The sequence below is a fragment of the Ictidomys tridecemlineatus genome, chromosome 7 (assembly GCF_052094955.1).
Source record: "Ictidomys tridecemlineatus isolate mIctTri1 chromosome 7, mIctTri1.hap1, whole genome shotgun sequence".
NCBI classification, from domain to species: domain Eukaryota; kingdom Metazoa; phylum Chordata; class Mammalia; order Rodentia; family Sciuridae; genus Ictidomys; species Ictidomys tridecemlineatus.
In genome coordinates, this window is record NC_135483.1 from 162,088,290 (window position 1) to 162,107,336 (window position 19,047).

General features: G+C 39.6%; 1 long non-coding RNA gene across 1 annotated transcript; it reads right to left on the reverse strand.

Moving 5' to 3' along the window:
• Nucleotides 1–6,809: 6,809 nt before the first annotated feature.
• LOC144365596 (uncharacterized) lies at nucleotides 6,810–19,018 on the reverse strand. Its single transcript, XR_013424219.1, has 2 exons — nucleotides 18,708–19,018; nucleotides 6,810–7,187 (listed from the first exon to the last, which is right to left on the reverse strand). It is a non-coding gene; the product is annotated as an uncharacterized LOC144365596 (long non-coding RNA).
• Nucleotides 19,019–19,047: the final 29 nt, after the last annotated feature.

A 19,047-nucleotide genomic window follows, 5' to 3' on the forward strand; every position in this document is an offset into this window, starting at 1 on the left:
AGGCTGACGCCTTGAGGTCAGCTCATGCGATGACGGGTAAGGACCATATGTACTATTCGACAACCTAAGGCAGGCACAGTCCCTAAGCCACATGCTTGTTGTTTAAACAGAGAGGGGGAGATGTTGAGAGCCACAGCTGGAGGGGCCCCAGCAAACTTTCAGACTGCCAGCTGATGATTGGCTCACAGCGGCCCCAGCAACTTCTAGCTGATTGGCTCCTCTGTGGTGATGCTCATTGGGGTGTTTCCCCACCCTTTCAGACTACGGAGCTGCTCATTGGGGGACTTTTTTTGGCTCTGCCCACTCGACCCAGCCTATCGGCCTCAAGAGCAGGAGGATTGTGGGAGGTGGAGAGGCTGGTGGTTTTGGGAGAGGCTTGTGGGAAGCTGGTGGTGGCAGTTGGGCTCTGAAGGTTTTCCTGAGGAGCTGTTTTGTTTGGCGTGTGTGGTTCTAAAAATAAAGTTCGTTTCTTTTAACAAGTGGCTCCTGAATTGTGCCCAGTGAGACTGCGGCAATCTGGAAAGCTAAGAACAACTCCTTCAACTATGTTGTCACACTTTGTGGCCCTGAGTAGTTAATTATACCGTTTTCTTCTCAAATTTCTGGTTTTGAGGGGCGGGGCATGTAGTTCTGTGGTAGAAACATTTGACTAGCATAGGTTTGATCCCCAACATCACACACACACACACACAGAGAGAGAGAGAGAGAGAGAGAGAGAGAAAATCCTAGTTTTGACTCACTTGATTTTTTTTTTAAAGAAAATGTTGTTAGTATAACAAGGTTGCTGCTGCTGCTACATTTTTCAATAAGTCGTACAGTTAGAACATTCTGACTTGATCAGAAAATGTGGATTTGCTTGTTATCTCTGTGTGTTTTGGTCAACTTTTTCATTGCTATGACCAAAAGACTGGACAAAACAGAGTAGAAAAAGTTTATTTGGGGCTCTTGATTTCAGAGGTCTCAGTCCATAGATGGCTGACTCCATTGCTTTGAGCCCAAGATGAGGCAGAACATCATGGTGGAAGAGTGTGGTGGATGGAAGCAGCTCAGGACTTGGGACCAGGAAGCAGAGAGACAGACACAGACACACTGCAGAACTGCAGACCAGGACAAAATAGATATCCCACAGGCACACACCTCCAATGAACCACCTCCTCCAGCCACATCCTACCTGCCTACAGTTACCACTAAGTTAACCCACTCAAGTGGATTAATGTACTGATTAGGTTAAGATTCTCATAACCAATTGTTTCATCTCTAAACTTTCTTGCATTGTCTCACACATACATTTGGAGAGGACATCTCATATCTAAACCATAACACTATGCTTCCTTCTAGTTGGTATAAGTTACTTAACATCCTTAAATTTCAGTTGCCTAGGTATGTAAATGTGTTCTGAAGGAATGAATCCAAAAGACCTCTTCGCACCCTCTCAGATGGCCCACTATCAGCCAGTGCTTCCTCTTTGGAGATCTGAGTCCTGGGCTCCAGGATGTTTGGGGATAGAGGTTATGCCTGTCCCATGCTTCCTAATGACTAACACCAGCCAAGCTGTTCCCATCAGAGATCTAGTTTCTGGCGCTGTGGGGCCCTTTCCTCCAAGTTGCTAATAATAACCCCAACATCTTCCATAGGTTCTCTCAGCCCTGATGGTATGTGCAGAAAAGAGTAGGCCTGACTGTTATCCTTTGAAGACCTGCTTAAAAGGTTTGTCCTTGGCACATCTGGCAACTTCGTTTTGGGGAGGGTTCCCATTATTCACAGAATTAGTGAACAGCCCTATCTCCATAAAATAGACCCTTTTCTGGCTCCAAATTTTTTTGGAACCCATATTGAAATGCAAAGTAGGGTTCTTTTACTGAGAGAACCTGGAATCAGAAAACCTCTCCCAAAGTAAAGCACCATTTATTTTTATTTTATTTTATTTTTTCATATAGTATATTGGCCCCAAATCCACAAGTATATATTTTTTTAAAGAATTTTTGAGAGGAAAATAGCAATCCTCAGGCAATAGGGAGGTTGGTACTGTTAAGATACCAAAATATTGGAGGTATTACTTTGTGAACAGAAAGAGGCCTGTGGGGAGGGGGAGAATTTAAGAACAAATGTCTTTCCAGGGGTTTGTTGATGCATCTAATTAATTGTATAGAAAAGAATTCCATCCTCCCTCCCATTCTCTCTCTGCTGTGGTAAATGTCACCTGGAATGTCCAGGAGCATAGTGATATATTTAGAAATCCCAAGATAGAATTATCAGATGGAGTATAGGAAGAATTTTCAAATCAAACTAGAAATGCCAACAAAGCATTCATATGAAGCTTACTAAGCCAAGAAAGGATCACAAAATCGTAACTGATCTAAAACTCTGTGGCCTGGTTCTGAAAGCCCTCCTACTATTCTTCTAAAAACAGTTGTTCTATTTTTTTCTTTCTCTCCTTCCTTCCTTCTTTCTTTCATACCAGGGATTGAACCCAGGGATGCTTAACCACTGAGTCAATCCCAGGCCTTTTTGTGTTTTATTTTGAGACAAGGTCTCACTAAATTGCTGAGGCTGGCTTTGAACTTGTGATCCTCCTGCCTCAGCCTCCCAGATCATTTGGATTACAGGTGTGCAACCAGTTCTCAGTTGTTCTACTTCCTCTTTTTTTTTTTTTTAGTTGTAGTTGGTAACAATATTTTTGTCTAACTTGATTTTTATTTATTTTTATGTAGTGCTAAGGATCAAACCTAGGGCCTCAAACATGCTAGGTAGGTGCTCTACCGCTGAGCCACAACCCCAGCCCAGTTGTTCTGTTTCTTGATTGGAAAATGATTTCTCATATTGCACTCGGAGGGACATGGTGTAATTTAAATATTTCCAGGCCCACAGGGATTATAGTTTCAAGTGATTTTCCTCCACAATAGGTAAGTTAAAGGCAGAAGCTAAAAGTTGAACATTTCATTGGGAATGGAGTGTTCCTAATTCATAGTAAGGTCATAAGAAGTAAGGAAGACCATGGGAGATGGGTTTCTTGAGCTAATTTTCTAAGGTGTCTTTTGAGAGTATCTTTGGTCTTTTCTACCTTTCCTGATGCTTAGGGTCTTTAGGCACACTGCAAATGATATTGTACATATAGTGCTTTAGAGATTCTTCGAGTGATAGTTACCTTGAAGGAAAGGGCATTGTCGCTTTGTAAACTTTGGGAATTCCAAACCTGGGTATGATTTCAGAGACACAAACTTTAATTACTTCCAAGGCCCTTTCCATCCTGCAAGGGAAATCTTCCACCCAATTGATGAAAGTGTGTACCCAGACCAGAGATATTGCTCTTTTTAAAGAAAGTTTATTTATTTATTTTAATTAGGTATATATAACAGGAAAATGCATTTTGAGTCACTGTACACTTGCATGACTCTTGACATTGGCACGTAAGGGAAATCTAGTTGCCAGTCTTCCTCAAGATATTTACCTTTAACATTGTATACCAGAGGAGCTACCTTTTTGTTAAGGCAATTTTTCTTTTGACAAATTTCATAGGCTGCAGTGATCTGTTGAACTGTCATCAAATTTTTGCCTATAAATAGCTTTTTATTACCATTACCTTTGTTTTGTAGAGAGATCCCTTTAGCTATGTCATGTAGGGTTCTCTTGGTAAACTTTACCATGTAGCTTCCATGTGCTACATTATATCTTTTAGAGGGATAAATATCAGGGCTAAATAATCACACCACTGAAAAACATATTGAGCCTACCTACCTAGGAATTTAGGAAGATCTGTAAGTTTTGAACTGACTTAGAACAAACTGTGACTCTGACAGAGCCTTTTGTAATAGTTATCAGGCACTTCTATATAAAAACAAAATTCTTTTATAACCTCCCAGTTTTACTTACCCTTGAAAGGACTGACACAGTGTACATCTTGAGTTATACTAAAAGAACCATTGTCTTTTCTTTCTCAAAGTCCATGTATGACTGTGCTTTGGTTGTTCTTTCCAGCCAGGTGTTCAAGAGTAAGTTGGTTAAAAATTGACCTTGTTTCTATCTACTGTTAAAGTCAGCTGAGATTTGCCAGCAGGTCACTCTTAGGAACTTGGGAGAAGCTCTTCGATCCTTTAGCTTTTCTTCTACCAGCCATGCCATCTATCAGGATCAGTCAGGGTCATGCTGACCACACGTGGCTTCCCTTGGAAGCATCAGAGACATTTCCCTCTCCAATAATCTTCTTTTTAGCAGAATATGCACTGGTTGGCTTCCTGACCTCTAGGGCTCTCATGATCCCCCTGATCAGAAGTTTGGATGACTCACCAGAATTGTAGGGCCCTTATGAGTCCATCATTTCCAGGGTTCTGGCTGACTTTAGAAGGCAAGTACCAGAATATTGGCTGTTTTCTTTTTCTTACCTTTTACTTCCTTAACTTTTGTCTCCAAGTTTTGGCTTTAAATACATAGCAGGCTAGTTTCAGCAGTCTTAAAGTAGGAGTTTTAACTTTAATGTTTTTAGCTTTAAGTTTTAACTTTAAGTTTTAACTTTAATGGTTTTAGCTTTAATGTCCACAACTTGACAGTTACCCCTTTTGTTTAATTCGGGTCAGTATCATTACTGGAAGTCAGCATTATGTTCTCTCCCTCTTGTAGGTGATGGCTTATTGTCTTAACTCAGGTTATTTTGTTAGGAATAGTACTTCTGCAAAACATTGTTAGGCAACAGTTAAAAAGTTTTACAAGAAAAATGCCAAAGAAATTAACAAGGGAGACAGCATTGATGATCAAAAATAAACTTATCTGATGTATAAGTGTACCCCATTTATGTAATAAGACACTATGTACCCAAAAGAAACCAGACAAGCCAGGTTGTTCCCCCACCCCTCATGGGGGGGAGGGGCACGGGGAACAAGGAGTGAACTCAGGGGCACTCAATCATTGAGCCACATCCCCAGCCCTATTTTGTATGTTATTTAGAGACAGGGTTTTACTGAGTTGCTTAGCACCTTGCTGTTGCTGAGGCTGGCTTTGAACTCGTGATCCTCCTGTCTCAGCCTCCCAAACTGCTGGGATTACAGGCATGTGCCCCACACCTGGCTACAAGCCAGGTTTTAAAACGGCAGTGTGGGCTTTTGTGTCAGATACAATATATAAAAGTTAGTTACCTTGCCTTTATCAAACTTACTTAAGGTCTTCTTTTACAAACTTTAACAAAACACTTATACAAAGTTCAGACAAACATATTTAGTTATCATACATGAGTATCTATAATCACATTTATTTAGTGTGTCAACTATAATGGAATAACCTATGTTATTAGACCTTGAATCAGACTTCTATAATCTTCTAGAATTTTATTTAGCAGTTGATATTTATGTATCTTAATATTGCAAATTAAACTATCTTTTAATAAACATGTTTAAAAATATTAGTCCCATTTATGTTAAATTTAATTTACCCATGAAACCAAGATATCAGACAAGCCTAGTTAACATTTTAAGGCATTTTTTACCTGCCAAAGAAAATTCTTAAAAGCAATGGACATTACACTTTGTTGGTAAACATTTTATAGAAAACATCACTCCATTGATTGGCTGACCACTGGCTGATCACCTGGAAAAATAGGTAGGTTAGTAATTTTAAAGATATGTTTATTGGACTGGGGTTGTGGCTCAGTGGCAGAGCATTTGCCTAACATGTGTGAAGCAGTGGGTTTGATCCTCAGCACCATATAAAAATAAATAAAGGTATATATCCATCTACAATTAAAAATATTTAAAAAGACATCTTTACTTTTCCAATTAAATTTATCCTTTTGTTAAAAAAATTTATTTAAGTCAATAAACTAAAAGGTACTTGGATACTTTTTAAAAAATTTATGAGTATCCATTTATCTACAAGTCAATTTTTGGTAACATGTAAACAATGTAGGTACAAGAACATATGTAGACATGAAATTCAATATACAAGTATTACAATGACTCAGACATGGAGAGGGCCTGTGCAATTGGAGATATTAGGAGTAGAGTTTGTCAGCCCTGGTGGATGCTGAAATCCAAGGATCAGCTGGCCACCTGTCCTGAATGGGGGCAGACTTATTCCCACTATTACCACTGTTTATCACCCTCCTTAGGATTCTTTAAAGGATATCTCTTTTTCCAGTGTATTTGAAAGTTAACCCTTGAATAATTGTTCTCTGAATAGAGCAGGAAAAATGAGGGCTAAAAAAACACAAGTTAGATAAGACTAATTGGAACAAAAAGATATATTAATTTAGGCATGCAGGACCAAAGGTGAATTCACCAGAGACCTTATGAGCTCAAAAAAAGAGATGTTTTTTGGGGAAAAAAATGACACAGTCATAATTATGCTAGTAAAGGAGCACATGGAATATCTTTATCAGACCAGAACATACTTTTGGATCAGATTAGAGTCCCAGATATAGGATCTTTTCATTTTCCTTCCTGGTGCCCACCCTGGAGAGAAAAGAAAACCCCATGGGAATTAGGGTGTTTCCTGACATTCCAGGGCCTGTCATGTCAGTTTTCTGAAGCTAAGCACCTGTGATGTTGTCGCAAAAGCAGAATGTACATCTCCTCAAAAGGTCTGGGGCCTTTACAGAAGGCCATTCCATCACTCCATTTCTTTTGCATTTGGGGAGGAATTTGCTGAAATAGAATCCCAGAGTACAAGAAAATACAAAACAGCTGGAGATGTGGCTCAAGTGGTAGCGCGCTTGCCTGGCATGCATGTGGCCCGGGTTGGATCCTCAGCACCACATACAAAGATGTTGTGTCCGCTGAAAACTAAAAATAAATAAATAAATATTTAAAAAAAACAAACAGCCATTTATGTCCAATAGTGGTTTTATTTAAAAGTGACACTTTTTTCCTCTGTTCTCAAATTTGGGGCACTTGTTCATGCATCCTACATCCCGGATGAATATCCTGCATGCCACTAAGAGGCAAGGAAAGCTGCTGTTTTGAGCATGAGAGGCATAAAACTTGTACACAGGGCATTTCTGACAAGCCAGTTGTAAAAAGAATGTGTTATAGTTTATGCTTCCCTTGAGAGGACATTTTTCTATCCTCCAGCTTATATTCAGGCCAGGCTTGAGTGCAGAAAAATATCAGGGATTTCTTTTTTAGAATTTGTAGATTAAATTGAGCCCAACTATTTGAGATACATTCTAAGTGTATGTCGACATCACAGGGAGTATTTCCCATCTGTAAGACAAAAAGGAGAAGAACATGGCATTCTATTATTTTTCCTGACCAGGGAGGGCATCCCTTGATGTTCCTTCCCTTTCTCATGTGAAGAGTTGTGGCCTATCAGAGTATTCTCCTTGTATCTTTTAATTCCCTTAGATTCCTTCCCTTTCCTCCATGAGTGACCTTGATAAAGGGTTGTGGCCTATTGGAGTAGTCACCTTTACTGACAAGGCTTTGCACGTCCTGTGATTCCCTGTCCATTATGATAAACCCTGGCCTGCCTATGTTAAGCCTACCATCAGTTGAAAGACTTTTGGCGGGGAGAATTGTGCTTCACTCCATAGGGAGGAAGTTATCATTCAAGCATTCTCTTAGGTCAAACCTCAGTGCACTGACACAAATTAGAATCCAACCCTCCATATGTCAAATCAACAAGTTCCTCCCAAAATCCCAATCTGCTTGTGTCAAGACAACCTCCTACATCAGCCAGGCTCCCACTACTCAAGCAAACTAAGTCCCAAAGAATCAGAAGCTGCACCTGTTCCAAAGTCCCCCAAATGACCACCTCATAACTGGCCACACGATTGTCATTCTAGGCCACCACAATACAACCAATACACCAAATATATGTAACCAGGTACATGCACACACCTGAGAACCATACATGTCCACTTGAGAGCTCTAAGTTCCAATGCAAAAGTCTGTAAAATGAAAGCCCATGTAGGTTTAACACAGGCGTGGCAACCATCCTGACTGTACCAAGTCCATACAAGTCCCCACTCCACAAACCCCCACATCAACACTCAGACAAACCTCCCTGACAAACACACCCAGCTCCCAGTATACAGTCAGCCACACACACCTAGGAAGTCAACCATACTGCAACAATCCAAATCAACAGTCATCTGTTCAATCTGTCATGAAGCAGACATTCAAAAGACCCCCAAACCACTATGAACTCCAACCCCCTAAGACCCAGCCTCCTAAGCAACCAAATCCCAATAGAAAGAAGAAATCATCCTGACAATGCTTCAAGAAAACCCCACTGATCCAAGACATAGAGAACTCTGGCCTGCACCAGCACAACAAAACTTGACCCCAGAAAAAAAAACTTATACCACCTTAACTGACTTTACAATTTATAGCCAATTTAATAACATTCACAAACTTTTTGATATTTACCTTCCACAAACTATCTGCAACTTTCTTAAACTCTCAACAGCTTGTTTAAATTCCCAATAGCCTTATTTATCTATGAGTCCTAGTGAGACAGTTGGGGTTTGGAGGAGCATATCAAGAAATCTGGGTCTATATGAGATCTACAGCAAACATGAGAGAAAGGCATTTTTAGTAAAGAAAGCTTGGCTCATGTTTTGGAGATTAGTGAGTTGCCACTTTCCCAAAGAGCTTGAACCAGGGCTTGGGAATATATATAGCTCAGTTGGTAGAGTGCTTACCTTGCATGCACAATCCCCAGAACCACAGGGGAAAAAAAATGAGAGAGCTTGAATCAGACTAAGACTTTGTCTCAGGATCCAAAATATATTTGGTGAGGGCACCCTGCAACATTGAGCCAAGTCAGTCAGAAAGTGAAAGGAAGATATGGATGTTTGAACTGGTCAGGTCAACCTGGCTTGTGTTCCAAGGGGAGAAGCTGAAGCAGAGCTTGACCAACAGTCCTCTGTCAGAGACAAAGGGGATTGATCCAGCCTCCTTAAGATTTACACCTTTGGGCTGGGGATGTGGCTCAAGCGGTAGCGCCCTCGCCTGGCATGCGTGTGGCCCGGGTTCGATCCTCAGCACCACATACCAACAAAGATGTTGTGTCCACCGAGAACTAAAAAATAAATATTAAAAAAAGAATTCTCTCTCTCCTCTCTCACTCTCTCTTAAAAAAAAAAAAAAGATTTACACCTTTATCTTTAGATTGGTGGCTACATTAACTGCTTTTAGCTGGCTGACAGATGCCTGATATATATATATATATATATATATATATATATATTTTTTTTTTTTTTTGGACTGAGGCAGATTTTTCTAAAAGAACTCCAGAAAACAAGAGTGATGGTTCTGTTGGTCCATTTTACTCACCCATCTGATAATCCTGATAATCTGGATGATTCCAGATGACCATGGACAACAGAGAATAAAGCAACAGAATTAATTTTATTTTTTAGATTCTTTTTTAGTTGCAGTTGGACACAATACCTTTATTTATTTATTTTTTTAATGTGGTGTTGAGTATCAAACCCAGGGCCTCACCTGTGCTAGGCGAGCGCTTGCTTTACTGCTGAGCCACAACTCCAGTCCCAGAATTAATTTTTTAAAGACAGGAAGTGGAGCTCCATTAAGAGAGGGGTTCCAAGTGGTTGTTGCAGAGTTGCTAAGGCGTTAAAAGGTATTTGCTGGAGGTGAACTTTAAAACTATTGGCAATGACTTTTAGAGAGAGGAGTTTCTACATCTAGAGTGTGATACTCTGTGATCATGCATCCATGTGTCCAATCAGGATGTTGATCATGTGCTTGATATCGTGCTGTATGGCCTATCGGATACTTTGTACATGGAATTATTGTGATGGAGGTCCTTGCCCTGTCTGCCTGTTATATTTCTGGCTCCTGCTCTCAGCAGGCAAATGCTCAACCACTGAACTATACCCCCATCCCTTCCAAAACCTTTTAAATAATGGCTCATATTTAATATAATTTCTGTTTTCCTGATTAGTTCCTAACTCAATAAAGATGAACTGGCCAGTTAATCTCCTTTGTTATCCTGTTTTTTTTTTAATATCAGAAACTAGCATCTGTATATACTACTAACCTCTTATTACTCAGTTCCTTACCTAGTCAAGGAAGGTATTCTTTAAATCAGAGATTTCCCAATAAAATTCTCAGTAAATTTAAATCATTAAACATTTTGTGAAGTTTATTCTATTGATCAAAAATTTCCCAGTAATGAAATTATGTTAACTTCAAAAAATTTGCTTTTAGCCAGGTGTAGTTGTACATGCCTGTAATCCCAGCTACTGGGAAGCTGAGGCAGGAGGCTACAAGTTCAAGGCCAGCCTGGGCAACTTAGGGAGACCCTGTGTCAAAATAAAATTTTTAAAAAGTTGGTGTATAGCTCAGTGTTAGAGTGCTTACCTATCATATGCTAGACCCTGAATTCAGTCCCCAGCACAAATAAAAACATTGCTTCATTTTAGAAAAAAATGCATGTGATGTTCACATAAAGGTCTTGTTTTGTGGTTAAAATTCATCCTGTAGCTGGGCACAATGGTGCACACCTATAATCCCAGCTGCTGGGAAGGCTGAGGCAAGAGGATCATGAGTTCAAAGCCAGCCTCAGCAACCATGAGGCACTAAGCAACTCAGAGAGACCCCTGTCTCTAAATAAAAATACAAAATAGGGCTGAGAATGTGGCTCAGTGGTTGAGTGGCCCTAAGTTCAAACCCTGGTACAAAAAAAAATTCATCCTGTATTTGTTTTCTTTTTATATTTTTAGTTGTTGATGGACCTTTATTTTATTGCCTAGCATGTGAGGCACTGGATTTGATCCTCAGCACTACAAAAAAATAGTTAATTAAAGAAAGGTATAAAAAATACAACATCATTTTTAAAGATATAGAGATAAAATATTTTATTATGGAAGACTTCAAATATTCATAAAAATTAGATTTGATTGTGAAAAGCTCCATATGAACCCATCATTCAGTTCAATAAATATCAACATACGATCAATTTTGTTTCATCTATTATATCCCTGACCCCCAGTTATTTTAAAGGAAATCACAGATGTCATTTCATCTGTAAATACTTCCATATAAATATCTAAGTTTTTTCCCCAATATTGGGATTGAACCCAAGGTCATATATATGCTATGCAATGCTCTTCTACTTCTTATTTGAAACAGGGTTTCACTAAGTTTCCCAGGCTGGCCTCAAACTTGTGATCCTCCTGTCTCAGCTTCCCAATTAGCTGTGATTATGGGTCTTTACCACTGTGCCAAGGAAGAGTCTTTTTTTTAAAAAAATTATTAGCTCATTATACTTATACATAATTGTATAAGTATATGATATGTTCATCAATGCAAATAACATAATTTGCTCCATTTCAATCACCAGTAACTACCCTGATCCTTCCCATGAGCCCCTTCCTCTATTCTAGTGGTCTTCCTTCTATTATTATTATTTATTTATTTGGTACCAGGGATTGAACTCAGGAGCACCTGACCACTGAGCCACATCCCCAGCCCTATTTGGTATTTAATTAGAGACAGGGTCTCACTGAATTGCTTAGTGCCTCATGGTTGCTGAGGCTGGTTTTGAACTTGCAATGCTCCTGTCTCAGCTTCCCTGCCCACTGGGATTATAGGCATGTGCTACTTGCCCAGTTCCTTTCTATTATTTTTTTAAAATATTTATTTACTTATTTAGTTAGTTAGTTTTTAGCGGACACAACATCTTTATTTGTATGTGGTGCTGAGGATCGAACCCAGGCTGCACACATGCCAGGCGAGCGTGCTATCACTTGAGCCACATCCCCAGCCCCTCTATTATTTTTTAATTTGTGCATTATAATTATAAATAAAAGTAGAATTCATCCAAGCACGGTGGCACACACCTGTAATTCCAGCAACTTGGGAGGCTGAAGCTAAAAGATCCCAAGTTTGAGGCCAACCTCAGCAACTTAGCAAGGTCCTAAGCAACTTAGCAACCATGTCTCAAAATTAAAATTATTAAAAGGCCTGGGGTTGTAGCTTAGTGGTAAAGCACCCCTGGGTTCAAGACTTAGTACAAAATAAAATAAAACAGTAGGTATGCTTTTGTTATTTGAAAAAGTCTTCTTTTTCTTGAAATTTGTCAAAGTATAATATGTACATGTATGAATATATCATAATGAATTCCCTCTTTTGTGGGGTACTGGGGATTGAACCCAGGGGTACTTTACCATTGAACTAGATCTCCAGTCCTTTTGTTTTTGAAAGAGGGTTTTGTAAATTTGCTTAAGGCCTTGCTAAATTCTGAGGCTGGCCTCAAACTTGGGATATTCCTACCTCAGTCTCCTGAGTTGCTGGGATTACAGATATGTGCCCCCACACCAAGCACATATCTACAAATTTTAATTACTTAAAATCATCTAATATCCAGTCACTTAAATTTTTTCCCAGTCTCATGTATGGTTTTTATTGTTGTTGTTGCTTTTTGTTTTGTTTTTGTGATACTAGGGATTCAACCCAGGGAAACCCTAATACTGAGCTACACTCTCAGCCTTTTTTACTTATTTTTTTTTAAATTTTGAGACAAAAGCTCACTAAGTTGCTCAAACTGGCCTTGAACTTGTGATCCTCCTGCTTCAGCCTCACAAGTAGCTGGGATTTCAGGCATTCACCTAGTACCTGGCTCACATGTTTATTCTGTTACCATTTAGGAGTGCTGGGTTCTTTGTCTCTGTTCAGCAAAGAATTGGAGAACAGGACACAACAGAGATAGCAAGAGCTATCAGAACCAGATAGCAACAGAGATAGCAAGCAAGCAGCAGATTTATTGCAAAAGTGACAGAGATAGACTTCTCTGAAGAGAAGGGGTCCCAGAGCTGGGAATCTGGTGAGGGGGTTTTGGCCTGTCTATCCGTGCTCTCCTCACTATTATTGATTGGTGCCTCTTCTGTCCACATGTCTGTTTTAGTTTTTCTATGCTTCTGTTATTTGAAAAAGTCTTCTTTTTTTGGATTCCCCACTTAGGAGCACAGATATGGAAGTATCTGTCTGACTGGTCCTCCACTTGTGTACATGAGTGCTTTCAACAACCAGGAGGTTGACCTCATCAGAAGACCCTCTCTGTGCTCCTTTGTTCTGATCCTGCCCCTAACCTCCTCACTTGCCATCCTGCCCTGGCTGCCTAAGCCCTTATACATCTCCCTCAATCCCCACTCTCAGAGAACACCCTGACTACTGCTGGGAGTTGGAACACTGACCACTCTGATTACTTCAAGCTGGAAAGGGGCATTATAAAGCTTGAGTCTGAGTGTCCTCCTAAGGAGAAGTCAAGGCTAAGAGGTATTGTCAAGACTATACAGAGGTCCTCAGAAGAAACTGGAAAATATATTTATGTCGGGTTCATCTATATAGCCATTCTTTTGATCTTAACATACAGAAACATATTACAGCAACAGAGTGAGATTAATACTAAAGCAAATATTATTATAGTGTTAAACAGAAGAATATCGTTGTACAGTTGGAGCAAGAAACAGAAAATCATACCAATGATGACTGGTATGTAGTTATTAATTGTGATAACATCAATTAGTCTGTTAGTTATAATTTGAGTACATCTTTTATATTGATTTAACTGATGTTGATTATGTGTTAACATATCTTTAACTACAGTAGTTTGATTAAGGACATCTATTAAGAATTGTAAAGATATGTGTGTGTGTGTGTGTGTGTGTGTGTGTATGCACAAAGATTTGGGGGTCCATGTTAAAATAATATCAACTACTTGGTCAAAAGAAAGGTTAAAAGACATCAACCAGCCAAGGGAGGACCTTAAGGGTATTTGATATACCCAGCAAAAGGAGCAACTTGATTAAGAAAGTTTAAGTCATATTGAGTTTTATTTGCTAAGCATACATGTTGAACAGTTACTTCATAGAAAAGAGAAAAGTTATTCACAGGATACAGAGTGAGGTCACAGATATTAGAGGAATGCTTAAGAAGACAGGGCTCCATCTGCCTACTCAACCAGCAACATACTCATCCTTGATTTCAAATAACATATTCAGATAAGGAATAAGTTACCTTGGTTTCATCTACATGGGTACCAATAAAGTGAGGCAAAGCAAATTAGGAATGTACAACAAAAGATATAGTATGAAAATTACATAAAATATATGTTGTTTTGGTTTCATAATGCTGTATAGACCTAGTACAAAATAAATCAGAGCATTGTACATGAAGTGGCTATAAAGTCATCCAGTGGGTTAAAGGAATATACATGGCAAATAACTTCCTAAAAATGACATCAATTCTAGCAGTTAATAGTCATTGTCATTTTCTTTCTGTATTAAAGTATATTTTTTAGGGAGCAGACAGTCCAGTTAAACAACATTTTAACATTAGTATCTGTATTTAGGTTAGCTAAAAGTAGACTTATTGGACAATGTCAGGAATTGCTTAGCATAATCAAGAGCATTTTTGTGAGGCTGGATCATTGTGGGTAGCCACTGAGCATTAATTGTCAAAGCTTGAGTTACATCTTGTCCAGCACTGCACAGTCTGCCAGCCAAGCTCTCAAGGTCAATTATCCAAACCAGTTAGTTCCAGCTCCATCAAGCAAGGTATCATATCAAGCTCTTTTCCTGATTACCTTGTTTTAAAATAGGGAAAGTCAAATTAAAGTGTAATAGATGTTTCTGATAATTTCAAGTGACATTTACACAAGATCTTGGAACTCTATTTGGGGAAGCTGTACTTTGTTTTTTTATATTAGACAAAATGATAATGTATTCCACCCACATTGTACAATTGTGGATGTCTGTAGCATTAGTATATAAAATAATCTGTGGTTTGTTTATAGTAATGTTCCCATTAGTATTTTAAAGATAGGATTACCAGAGTAAAAGATGGCTAAGGAACATAAATAAGGATGATGCTGTGCAGGAAGTGGAGGCCATAAAGAGGAAACATTGCAGCATGTCAAGGTGATATTTGACATAATGTCCAGAGTGAAAGACAACCCTCCCTGTGCCGAGGCACATAAAGGTAAGGGTCCCTTTCACACAAGAGTAGTTGGTGGAAGAGTCCAAGTACAAAAACATATTTATTATTACTATTGTGTATGAATTTATCTTATATCCTCATCTTAGTATCATAGTTCCAAGCAAGTGAGATACCTATACTGTTGGAGTTAAAGGCATCCTGTGAGTCCTGGTGTGTACCACAGTCCAGGAGAAAAGATTCCTGCAACATATATCTGTGCACATATGGTCATAATTAGGCTTTGTTAGAACTAGACTCAAGTATATACTAATAATACACAGAACAGGGTTTTCTGCCTAAATAGGTTAAAGTTAGAAATATCTCATGTGTAGGATTCCAGTCTTGTGGAGCTATTGCTATTAACCCAATAGCAAGCAGTACAGCCACTGATATTGTAATCAAAAGACCAGTAAAATCAAACATATCACTTAACTTGTTTAAACAGGAATTTGAGATCTTCTATCAGCTTACAGGTATAGTGATCTCTGTAGGAGCCTCTTTTGTGGTGGACTCAACAAGGGGTCTCCAGGCATTAAGGAGGGTATGATGTATCCAGAGGCCTTATCCTGCTACATGGACTGCTAAAGTGTTTGACATGATTATTGGGTAAGGACCCTCCCAGTTGGGAGTATGTAGCCCCTATTTGGATCTATAGTTTTTACTAGGACAAGTTCCCTGGACAGAAGAGAGGGGGTCCTTGATGATCTTCCTCAGGAAGTTCTTATCAGATTTCTGTAAGAATCTGTTAAAACTTGACCAACTGAGTTACATGGGATACTAATTGAGTAGTCTTGAAATCTAAAAGTAAATCATTAGACAAAAAATGGCCTTCCATATAGGGACTCAAATGGAGTTAGTCCCTGTCAGCCAGGAGTACTTCTAAGCCTTATTAGAACCAATGGCAGAAGTTTAACCCATGGTATTTTAGTCTCCTAAAGCAATTTTCTTAAGTGTCTCTTAAGAAGCCCATTGTTTTTTTTCTACTTTGCCTGAAGATTGGGGTCTCTGTGAACAATGAAGATTAAATGTAATTCTTAATGCTTGAGAGAGTTTTTGTGTTGTTTCTGCCTTAAAAGCAAGTCCAGGGATGGAGTTGTAGCTGAGTGGTAGAGTGCTTGCCTAGCATATGTGAGGCACTGGGTTGTATTCTTAGCATCACATAAATAAAGGTCCATCAATAACTAAAACAATATTTTTTAAAAAGGCAAGTTCATTATCACTTTGAAGACTTTGAGGGGACCAAATCCAGGAATGTTCTCCTAAAGTAGAACTTTTACAACTTTAATAGCCTTTTCAGATCTGCAAGGAAAGGACTCCACCCATCCAGTGAATATATCCATCAAAACTACTAAGTATTTTGAATTTGATTCCCCACTAACTGCCAGCCCACTCCTAGATAACAACCTGTTCTTTGTTGTCCAGGAGGACAGAGACATTTATTGGAGGGATTAACCTGTTAGCAGATTTCAAGCTTTAGATGATCTGATGGACTATGCCCTTCAAGTTTTTTCCTGAAAACATTTTTTTTTGTATTAGAGTAAAAGTATTATCTTTTCCCAAATGTTAGAGATGGTGGAGAGATTTTAAAATCTTTCATTGGAATGCTTGGGAATAGGATGCCCTCGGGAGAAACCCACCGTCCTCTATGATCTAGTTAGTATCTTTGAGTAACAGCCTGTTGAGCTTCTTCCATTGAGTACAAGGGGTATTCAGAGGATAGAAAATAATTTTCCTATAGGAGTGGGGTAACTATGGAACCCTGTAAAGCAGTTTCCTTGGCTCTAACATCTGCAGCCTTATTTCCTTTAGCTCTTATGTCCTGTCCCTTCTGATGTCCAGTAACATGGATAACTGCTACCTGAGAGGCAAAGAATCTTCTTGGCACGCTTAATAGGAATGCCTGTAATAGTAAGCAATCCTTGTTCTTTCCAGATAGCTGTGTGAGCATAAAATATAAGAAAGGCATATTTAGTGTGTGTGTGTGTGTGTGTGTGTGTGTGTAATGATGACACTCTTATCTTTAGAAGGCTCTTGGGCAACTAATTCTGTTAGCTAAGTGCTAATACTACAGAAAGTGGCCCTGATTCAAGAACCTCAAAATCTGTCACTACTGCATATCCAGATCTCCAAATCCCATTAATCACCAAGGAACTACCACAGTGTATAGCATGAGATTGGGATAATTTATAGGATGATCAGATAAATCTGGTCTGGCAGCATAAGTTTCCATGAAAACTTCCTTGTTCATAGAAAGGCCCTGAGTTGTTTTACTGTCTGAGGAAGGGGATATGAGAGTTTGGGTTGAATTCTTTCTGTGCCACGCTTTCGAGTTTCACCTCCCAGTGTCATGCCCAAGTAAATAACCTGGAGAAGGCACAACTGAGCCTTCTCTCAAGAGATTTTATATCTCTTATATGTCCAGGAAATTGAGAGTCGGTGCTCTCAGAAATTATTTTTTTCTGAAGCTCCACATTAAAGAAAGTCATGTTCCTACCTAAGTAACACTGTTTTAGGGTATGACCAGTCCATGAGGTCTTGTGCCAGTGCTTGTCCAAACAGATGGGGACTGTCTCTAAAGCTCTGGGGAAGGACTGTCCAGGTAACTTGTTGGGCCTTAGAAGTAGGAGCCTCCAAGGCAAATAGAGGTTGGCTTTTTGGACAAAAAGGAATGCAGAAAAATGCATGCATCCTTCAAATCTAGGACAGTATTATAAGTAAAAAATTCTCTTGGGGAGTAAATGGGTTTGGAACAACTGGTGCAAAGGGACTACAGCTTCACTAATTATACAAAGGTCCTGAACTAATCTCCATTTTTGGGGGGCCAAACATGACTTAGAGTTGCCACAACAGTGGGGACTTGTCAGTCAAAATTGAAGAAGTGGACTGAATGGGACTCTCTGGAAACTTCTCTGGGAAAAACTGGAGTGCAAGAGAGGAACACTGTCCCTCTCCTGAGAGGACCCACTCTTTCCCTTGAGAGTATCCCCTTTCCCTTTCCCTTCAATAAACTCATTCTTATTACTCTGAGCAGCATGTCTGGAATCTTTCTGATTTGATTTCAGGAATGGGGGTTTGACGACTGGGCCTTCAGAGTGCCTCAGTTTCTAGGAAGGCCCCAGTTCCACAACAAGAGAATAGAAGAACATGTTAAATGACACCAAGGGGCGCTCTTTACCGAATCTAAAATATTCTAAAGGAATAAATTTGCTCCTTTTCTTTTTTTTTTTTTTATAATTCTACAGGACATACAATTATCTGATATTGTATTATGTAATTGCTTTCTTTCCCTTACTAGAATATAAACTCTGAGATGGAACTTTTATTTCTCTAGCAGGTAAGTTCCCCCAAAATAGCTGACTACACTTAACAATATCCTTTATACCTCAAAACTGTTTAAATAGCATTGCTATCCTCCCTCTACAGAAAGCTATGGTCTGCAGAGATTAATTAGGCCTTGGGAATAAATGGAGAGAAAATTAGTCTGGGCTTGACTTATTTCTGAACCACGAGAATCAAAGCAAAGTTGTCTGGCTTATAAACAATAAGGGAAATCCAAAACATAAATCAACACCAAATATGTCACTGGCCACCCAGGAAGAAGGCTGTTAGATAACTGAGTCGCTTCCCTAAAGGCATGGTCTTATGTTGCCCTCATAACCCCATGGGAAAGAGCAGCAGGTATTGTATTAGACAGTCATTAACGAGTAAAATCTGCCAGGCTTCACAGCTTGAGACGATGGCATGAGGGGATCAGCACTTACAAGGTTGGACACTTACATAATTAATCAGCCCTTGGGTTCCCTCCGGCTCTTGGGAGGGACTCACGTGCCGGGCCCCGAGACCGGAAGTAGTTCCCCAAGAAATCCGTGGCCGTTGGCGAATCCGGAAAGGAGTTCTAGTGCGGAAGGTGGGGCGAGCGGTCACCGAGTTTTACGGAAGTACGCGAGGGCGAGGCAGGATCCGGAATGGGGAAATGAGGGGGGCGTGTCCTGAAGCCCCTGCACCCCTCTGATTGGCCGTCAGGAGGACGAGGCCTCCACAATCCGCGCTACGGCTTTGAGAGCTTGCGTGTCATGACGCTATCAGGAGGGAAGAAGGGGCGGGTCTGGGTCCTCAA